The sequence below is a fragment of the Macrotis lagotis genome, chromosome 1, assembly GCF_037893015.1.
Source record: "Macrotis lagotis isolate mMagLag1 chromosome 1, bilby.v1.9.chrom.fasta, whole genome shotgun sequence".
Lineage (NCBI taxonomy): Eukaryota > Metazoa > Chordata > Mammalia > Peramelemorphia > Peramelidae > Macrotis > Macrotis lagotis.
Window position 1 is genome coordinate 55003182 of NC_133658.1, and position 9132 is coordinate 55012313.

Below are 9132 nucleotides of genomic sequence, written 5' to 3' on the forward strand. Positions count from 1 at the left end.
AAGGAAGGAAGGAAGGAAGGAAGGAAGGAAGGAAAGGAAAAAAGGAAGGGAAGAAGGGAGGAAGAAAAGAAGAAAGGGAAGGAGAAAAAGAGGAAGGAAGGGAGGAAGGGAAGAAAGGAGGGAGGAAAGAACAAAGGAAGGGAGGGAGGGAGGGAGAAAGGAAGGAAGAGAGGAAAGAAGGGAGAAAGAAAGGAAGGAGTGAAGGAAGAAATGGAGGGGAAAAGGAAGGGAGGGAGGAAAGGAGGAAGGGAGAGAGGGAGAGTGGGAGGAATAAAGGAAGAGAGGGAAGGACAGAGGGAAGAAGGGAGGAAGGAAGGAACGAAGGAAAGAAGAAGTGAAAGAAGGAAGGGGAAAGGAGGGAGGGAGGGAGGAAGGAAGGAAGGAAGGAAGGAAGGAAGGAAGGAAGGAAGGAAGGAAGGAAGGAAGGAAGGGAGGGAGGGATGGAAGGAAGGAAAGAGGGAGGAAGAAGGACTCAATCATCTTTAAGATCCTTCTTGGTTCTAACATTCTAAGTTATGAATTGTGTATGTTCTTGCCTGAATTTCAATTCTGAATAAAATTCTATTGAAGCTTCCATGATTCTTTTAATTTATTGTCATTATTCAATTAAAGACCTCTTAGCATTCCTAGATACATTTGCACAAAATTTATTAAAATTGTATCTGCAACCAAGACTGGTACTTTTCAAAAAAGAAACAAAAGAGAGGGTTCTTTCTCTTTCTCCAAAAGAAAAGAAAGAAAAGATTTTGTTTACTTGCCCTGTGAAACGAATGTCCCTTATCCTGCCATCATTTGAACCAGTCACTCATGCCCAAGCCCTTTGACTGCACTGTCAGTCAAAAGATCAGTTGTAGTTGCAGAATAGATTGGAGCCACCGGAAGATGCTGCATGGGGACTTGGCTGGGGTCAGTTGTTCTTTCATGGCTCTTACAAGTTTCCTGTGGAGTTTTCCAAATAGCCAAGTCCAGCTTCCACTTGGCAGTCTTCCAAACGCATTAGGAAGTCAGAGCAGTATGGCCAGGATGTACAATCTCTCCACTGAGACTAGAATCATGGGTTTTGCGCTGGCAGGGACACCATGGGTCCTTAGAGTCTAAGTTTCATATTTTGCAGATAAGAAAACCAAAGCTCGTGACCTTCCCCAAGGTCACACAGTATATAACAGAGCCAAGCTTCAAACCCAGGTCCTATGACCCCTGAACTAGCATTCTCTCTACCACACCAAGATGACACCAGGTATACAGAAATAGGCACACTTTCTTGAACCCTTCTGAACTGTCTTTTTACTTGATCTGGCCCCCATTGACCTCAGGTCTCCACTCCTTATTAGGTCCTCACTTTGCCTGATCTTTCAGCCAGTCTTGTTCCTATCTATTCCTGGTTACCTCTTTATTGCCAGCATCTCTTCTCTGAAGGACTTCAGTACTGACCTTCATAGATGACTGAAGTCACAGATCTGGACTTTGAGTATATTGACTTCTCCCCAGCCCTAAGACACTTTATATCTATCTACTGCACAGTGTGGGAATGACCATGTCTGCCCTAACTCAAGGAAGACTTCCACAGTTACCCACCCATTCTTGAATGCCCACATGAGGAGACATGATAAGTCTGGCTACACTAAAGTGACCTTGTTTGTCCCTGCAGCCAAGATCCTACAGGTGTGGATGATAAAGGGAACACCAGGATTGCTCAAGGGAAATTCCTACTGGCAGAAAGGGGAGGTAGGATTCCAATCAGAAGCCAAGTTCATATCTGTCTAAAAGCCAGGTTAGGCAGGTCAGTACTAGTTTTCTTCACAGCACCAAAACAACAACCACAATAATTGTGAGCATTTATATAACACTTTAAGATGGATAAAACATTTGACAGATATTATTTTATCTGATATTTACAACAGCTTTCGGAGTTCAGTGCTTTTATCTCTATTTTACACTTTATTAAGTGTCTGAGGCAGGATTTGAACTCAAGAAGAGGAGGCTTTCTAACTTTAGGCAACAAAATTCTATGAGCCAGAAGTCTGGCTATGACTTCTATGACCAGAAAGGGTCAATGAACAAAAGGAGAAATGGACTGACAAATGCATAGTAAAAGTCAAAGAAATATGAATAAAGGTATGATCAGTAGGAGAGGGGTGGTAGAGAAAAAAACTCCCTGGGAAAGAAAATGAAGAGGCAAATTAACTCCATCAGAACAGATTTTTGCATTCAAGCTAACTCCTTGACCCAGCAATACAACTACTAGTTCTATTTCCAAAGATGATTAAAGAAAAAAGAAAAGAACATAGATGTTCTAAAACATTTATAGCAATTCTCTCTTTGTGGTGGCAAAGAAATGGAAATTGCAGGGATGCCCATCAACTGAAGAAGCTGTAGGTTATGATTGTAATGGAATACTACTGATGAGCTCCATGAGCTTAGAAAAATATAGATAGATTTGTATGAAATGAGCAGAATCAAGAGAATTGTATAGATTCTAATGGAAAAATTGTTTTAAGAACAACTTTGGGGGCGGCTAGGTGCACATTGGGTAGAGCACTGGCCCTGGAGTCAGGAGGACCTGAGTTCAAATCCAGCCTCAGACACTTAATAATTACCTAGCTGTGTGGTCTTGGGCAAGCCACTTAACTCCATTTGCCTTGCAAAAACTTTGAATGACTAAGTCATTGTGACCATTATAATATCTATACCCAAATTAACCACAAAGGACAGATGAAGGAAGATACTATCTATATCTAGGGGTGGCTAGGTGGCACAGTAGATAAAGCACCGGCCCTGGAGTCAGGAGTACCTGGGTTCAAATCCGGTCTCAAACACTTAATAATTACCTAGCTATGTGGCCTTGGGCAAGCCACTTAACCCCACTTGCCTTGCAAAAACCTAAAAAAAAAATTAAAAAAAAAGAATACATAGCCCTAAGAAAGATGATTGCATCCAGTTACTATCTATATCTAGAGAATAAACTGATAAATAGAAGTATGTATAAAATGATTTTACATGTATATGTAAATATACATATAATTGTGTCTAATGTTAGCCATAGCAGGGTGGTGGGGTAAAGAAGAAAAAAAAGGAAAGAAAAGAAAGTTACATGAAATTTCATTATGTATTTTAAAAGAATAACAAGTATACTTAAAAGATTTATAGTTTTGTGGACAATTATCTTTTTTTCTATTCTACCATGTTAAAGAAATGCTTGTTTTATTTAAGTTCAGAATAAAATTATTAAACAAGTCATAAAAAAGGAAAGCTAACTGGTCTAAAGAGACTCATAATTCCTTTTTCTTCTTTCCCCTTCTCCTTCTCCTTCTCCTTCTCCTTCTCCTTCTCCTCCTTCTCCTTCTCCTTCTTCTGATTCTTCTGATTCTTCTCCTTCCCCTTCACATGCGTTTCCTCTCTCTCCATATAAGGATTCACACCCTTACATGTAAGTGCTCTGTACAAAGAAATATGTATTTTTGTTCATTTATATTTTGGAAGATAGTTTGGATTTGAGGATTAGATTTATTTTATTTTTCTATTATTGATTTTATCACTTTTTTAAAAAAAGCTGGAACAATTCATTCTTCATCTTGTATATTTTTGATTTATGATTTCTTGAAATATAGCTCTGAAAAAACAGGTTGTGAAAAAGTGCATTGTAATTCCAATGGAGTTACTTGACTACACCCTCTAAATTTAAACCAGTTAGACTTCCCTTGAATTGTCAATGATAGGTCCCAGTCCTAGATTTTCTTGCTTTTGGGCTTTGAGAATGAAGGACAAACAGCAATAACAGGTTCATAGGATTTTAGGACTTTAGAGTCACCCTGCTCAATATCCTCATTTTACAGATGGGGACAACTGAAACCAAGAGAAAGTTTAAATTACTTTCTCAAAGGCACATTTGGGATCCCAAAGATCCCAAAATGACAGAATTGGAATTTGAACCTAGATTTTCTAATGTCAGATGCGGTGAGTTTTCCTCTACAGTGTCTGACTTACATCTCTCAGACTATACAAATGTTAGGTCTTCCCAAAAAAAAGGGTTAGCAAAAATCTTACTCATTGCCGGTTATATCCCTTGTAAATGTTGGTCGGGAGATATAAAACTGAACTGGTCTCAATTAGTTAGGCTGGAGGATGGAATTCTCCACTGCGATCCAGAAATTATGATAGTGAGATCACAACTGATTGGCATCCCATTGGGCTAGTTGGGCTAATATCTAGCCTGGCGCACTCCTTACTACCCTGGCTAAGCAGTTCCCCATCTCCTTTGGAGGAATTTGGAGGGGGCAGGGGGTTATCCAGCTGGCAGTCCTCTTTCAAACACTTGCTACAGTCAGTTTTGAATAGCTCTTTTCTTTGTATCTACTCCATGGAATAAGAAGCCCTTCCCAAGATCAGCTCATCACGTCTCTTCTCATCTCCATGCTGCTAACTCAGGTCCCTATTGACACCACCTCCCTCAGTCTCATTTCCCCCTCTGAAGGCCTGGAGGGACAGAGACCAAACTCCTTCCACTATCTCCCTTTACAGAGGAAAGATTCTCAAATTACTTCACTTTACATTTGCTTCCCTGTCTGGTTTCACTCCAGTCACAAGATGTCCCCATGGACACGGACGGCCTGGTCGATCCTCTACCTGTTTTCCTATCTCTTGTGATAAGTTGTCTCCCCCATTCAGTTGTCAGTTCCTAGAGAAAAGGAACAGTCTTTTTATTTCTTCTATCTTCAGCATTTAGGCAGTAGGCCACCCATAGTAGATTGAATTAGATTGGATTGGATTCCAGGGGTTGGGCTGGGTTGACCTAGTACTGAAATATGTTACGTTTCCCCATTGGAACCACTAGAGTGGTTCTAGTTTTGATGTGATAACTTCTTAGCTAGGCACCAGTTCTTGATGACTTGATTATATAAAATATAAACTCCATCATGGAGGGGATTGTTAATAAGTTTGCCTTAGGGGCGGCTAGGTGGCGCAGTGGATAGAGCACTAGCCTTGGAGTCAGGAGTAGCTGAGTTCAAATCCAGCCTCAGACACTTAATAATTACCTAGCCGTGTGGCCTTGGAAAATCTAAAAAGAAAATAAAAAAAATAAAATAAGTTTTCCTTAGTATTCTCAGCACCTACCATGATGCTTTAAACTTAGTATGCACTCAAAGAATGCTTTTAAAATTGAAATGAATTGTTTCCCCTCAAGGTTGATCCTGTAAAAATTAACATGATCTGAAAGTAAAAATTTTCAAATAAACTGTAAGCAGTGAGTCAGCTCTCAAGCTGAATGGATAAAATTTATTTGTGGGACCTACCCCAAAATGTCTATCTGTTTGACTAATAATGTCCCCACCCAGAGTCTAACACAATGCTTTGTACATAAATTAAAAAGTGATTTTTTTTTTCCATGCAGGGGTATGACATGGTCTTCAGCTCTTTTACAAGCACTCCCTCAGGGTAACAATGCATTTATCAGGTACAGACCAGCCCACAAAAAAAATATAGAAAATGCAAAGTACTCATTGAAGTTCGTAATTAAATGCCAAAAATACAGAAGATTTGGAACAGTTCATTAAAAATACCAATCCAGTTTTCATCTACTTTTCCAATGAGTTACACCACCCCACTAGGGTCCTAAAGTCTTCCAGACTCAACATCATCAATATCTTGGACTCCTCTCAGAAGGAAACCAACTTAGAATTGTTAGTAAGGCCGTCTCCAACACTGTGGGAGACAATCTTTCTACATGGACACACATAATTCCCCCAAACTCGTAAAGCTCTGTGAATTAGCTATGACTTGGATTCCTTTTGTGAAAGAAATGTACCTGAAGTTAGCAAAGTTGTACCACTCTAATATTCTTATGAACCTCTCTAGGACGCCACAGAAATTCTGGTAGAGAAACAAAGGTGGGGTTGCTAGATAAGTTACCCCTCTTCTGTTGAATATACACCATCTAAGTACCTTGCTAAAACAGCTAGGCAATGTAGTGAGTGGTTAGAGTGCAGGGCCCAGAGTCAAGAAAATTCATCTTCCTGAGTTCAAATCTATCCTCAGACACATCCTAGCTGTGTGTCTACAGGCAAGACACAAAATCCCATTTATTTCAGTTTCCTCATCTGTCAAATAAACTAGAGAGAAAATGGCAAACTACTCCAATGCTTTTGCCAAGAAACTCCAATGGGGTCATAAACGGTTAGACAACAGTTGAACAACAAATAAAGTGTAGTTCTCTTCCTCCAGAGATTTTAGTACTTTGCTGCTATGGAGGGCTATGTCCACAATCCTCTTCTCTCTAGGAGAGCATACTTCCAAGGACCCTCCCTCACACAGAAATCCACATTCCTGGACTTCAAACCTGAGGTTGTGCTTCCCAGTAAATCTCTCTTTTGTGACTGAAAGGCCAGATGCTAGGACTCTCAAACTTAGGTCTGCTAGAGAAGCAATCCCTTGGACCTCTCCCAGCTTGGCCACATAGCTCTTCTTTCCCTAGCAGCCACATAGCTGAGAGATTATGCCACTGTCTCTACAAGGCTGAGGTCAAGAATTTGACAGTGGTCAGGTTCTCTCCTCCTGGGCCAAATGGGTAAGCAATGTGCATCTGTCCCAGGGTTGCTATGAATAGATTAGGGTAAGGGAAATTCCTTTCTCTTACCTATTGCACTCTCCGGGTCTCTTTGAAAGAAAGGCAGGAGTAAAAAAAAAAAAAAGAAAATTAAGCACAATCAGGAAAATCCGTGAACATAAAGGGATAGCTGCTCCAATGAGAGCTTTTTCCACAAAAATGGAAGCCTACTAGAGATATGCTGGAACCAACTCATATTGGATCGTGAGAAATGATTGTTAACTTTTCAGTGTGAACATTTATACTTAAGAAATCAGTAAACACTCCAAATCTGGACCTGTTTATTATTTTCTTAATTGTCTAGACTTAAGAAGGTGATAGAGAAAAAATGTTAATAATTCAGATGAAATGTAGAAGTGTAGCATGTATACATTCCCCTAAACATTTATCCCTAGTTCATCTCAGGAGCAGCCCCCACCAATAAACTCACCTCTTTGAGGTGCCAAAGGAGAAGTCCATATCGTCAGTGGGGCAATATAATTATAAGTCCCAAACAGAGGCCTGTTACCCTGTAAATTCAACTTATTCAGTAATCTCTCTTTATTGGCCATTACACTAAAATCTGCAAGTCAGAATAAATTTATTTGATTAATATTAATTACACATTACTTATAGAACATTGTGCTAGATCCTAGGCAGACAAAGATGGCAAGTTAAAGTGCTTCTGCCTTCAAATCATTTTCATTCCACAAGACCAAAAACATGTACATAGAGATAGATGAATATATTACAAGATAGAATGGGGTAGGGAAAAGAAGGAAAACTTGAGGAAAGAGAAATGATTTTCAACTATAGAGATCAGGGAAGGTTTCATGGAAACAATGGCACCTGAATTATGGATGAGTATTTTGTCGAACCTACCTCCCAGGGTTGCTATGAGGATCAAATGAGATAAAATTTGTAAAGTGTTTTGGACAATGCATAAACACAAAGTAGGAGCTTTTAAGGTGTTAGCTCTTTTTTAAAAAATTTCTCCTACTCCCTATGTCACCAACCTCATTGAATACAAATGCAGTCCCCAGCCAATATGTCAGAATTCTCCTGAAACACACTTGTTTTCAGGGAATCTTTACCAAAGAGGATTTCAGAGGACAAGTAAAGTCTATCAGCTTAGCTGCCTGCTTCTCATTAAACCTCACACACAAGAGCCAAGTCTTTATTTTGCTGGTTAAAAGGCATATGGCAAATTCTCTTTTAGCAGTTCTAGCTTTACTGCTGGGAAACCAGCAGTGACAGAAATTAGCACCCCTTATACAATATTCCCCAATACATTCTAAATGGATACATGATCTTAGTACTAATGGTGATGATTCCATTTTAAAAAACTTAGAAGAGAAACAGATCATATACCTCTCAAAGTTAGATATAAGATAAAATAAATAACTTTATTGGAAACTGAAAAGCTTCTATACAGACAATTTCAATGCATCTAGGATAAGAAAGGAAATTGGAGAATAGAAAAAAATCTTTGTGCCAAAGTTCTCTGATAAGAGTTTGTTTTCCAAGATATATAAAATATATCCATACATTTAACCCCATTGCCTTGAAAAAAACTTAAAAAAATAGAAGATATCCATAAAAACTAATTTTTAAAAAATAATTTCTAACTTCTATTTAAGTACAGCCCCCCCCCCAAACCAAGTTACAGTTTTATCAGCTGTAACTTTAAAGGGTTGTAGAGGTGAGTATAGTATCATAGAAGCCAAGTACTGTGAGAGTTCTGAGAAAGGATCATTGATCATCAGGGTCAAATAGTAACATGTCAAGAAGTATAGTGACTGAAGGAAAAAGTCATTGGTTTGGAGAATTAAATGGTACTGGTACTCTTGTTTGGATCCACCATCAATGGGTGGACCCAGCACCACAATGCAGATTTTCATGAAGACATTGACAGGGAAGACCATCACCCTTGAGGTTGAACCACCTGATGCTATTGAAAATGTCAAGGCCAAGATAAAAGCTAAGGAAGGCATTACCCCTGATCAACAAAGATTGATTTTTGCTGTCAAGCAACTGGAAGATGTACACAACATTCAGAAGGAAATCTACCCTTCATCTTGTTCTGAGGCTTCGGGGTGGTGCCAGGAAGAGAAAGAAGAAGTCTTACACCACTCCCAAAAAGATCAAACCTAAGAGAAAGAAGGTTAAGTTTGCTCTTCTGAAGTACTATAAGGTTGATGAGAATGGCAAGATTAGCTGCCTTCAACGTGAGTGCTCTTCTGACGACTGTGGTGCTGGAGTCTTTATGGCTAGCCATTTTGACAGACATTATTGTGGCAAGTGTTGTCTAACCTACTGCTTCAACAAGCCAGAAGATAAATAAATGTGTATATATTAATATAAAAAATTCAACTATTAAAAAAATAGTCACTGGTAACCTTCAAGAAAGTAATTTTGGGGGCGGCTAGGTGGCACAGTGGACAGAGCACTGGTCTTGGAGTCAGGAGTACCTGAGTTCAAATCCGACCTCAGACACTTAATAATTACCTAGCCATGTGGCCTTGGGCAAGCCACTTAACCCCATTGCCTTG

At 39.4% G+C, this 9132-nt stretch overlaps 1 pseudogene; it reads left to right on the plus strand.

Annotated features, from left to right (window-relative positions):
- Window positions 1-8467: 8467 nt before the first annotated feature.
- Window positions 8468-8924, plus strand: LOC141513373 (ubiquitin-ribosomal protein eS31 fusion protein-like; annotated as a pseudogene).
- Window positions 8925-9132: the final 208 nt, after the last annotated feature.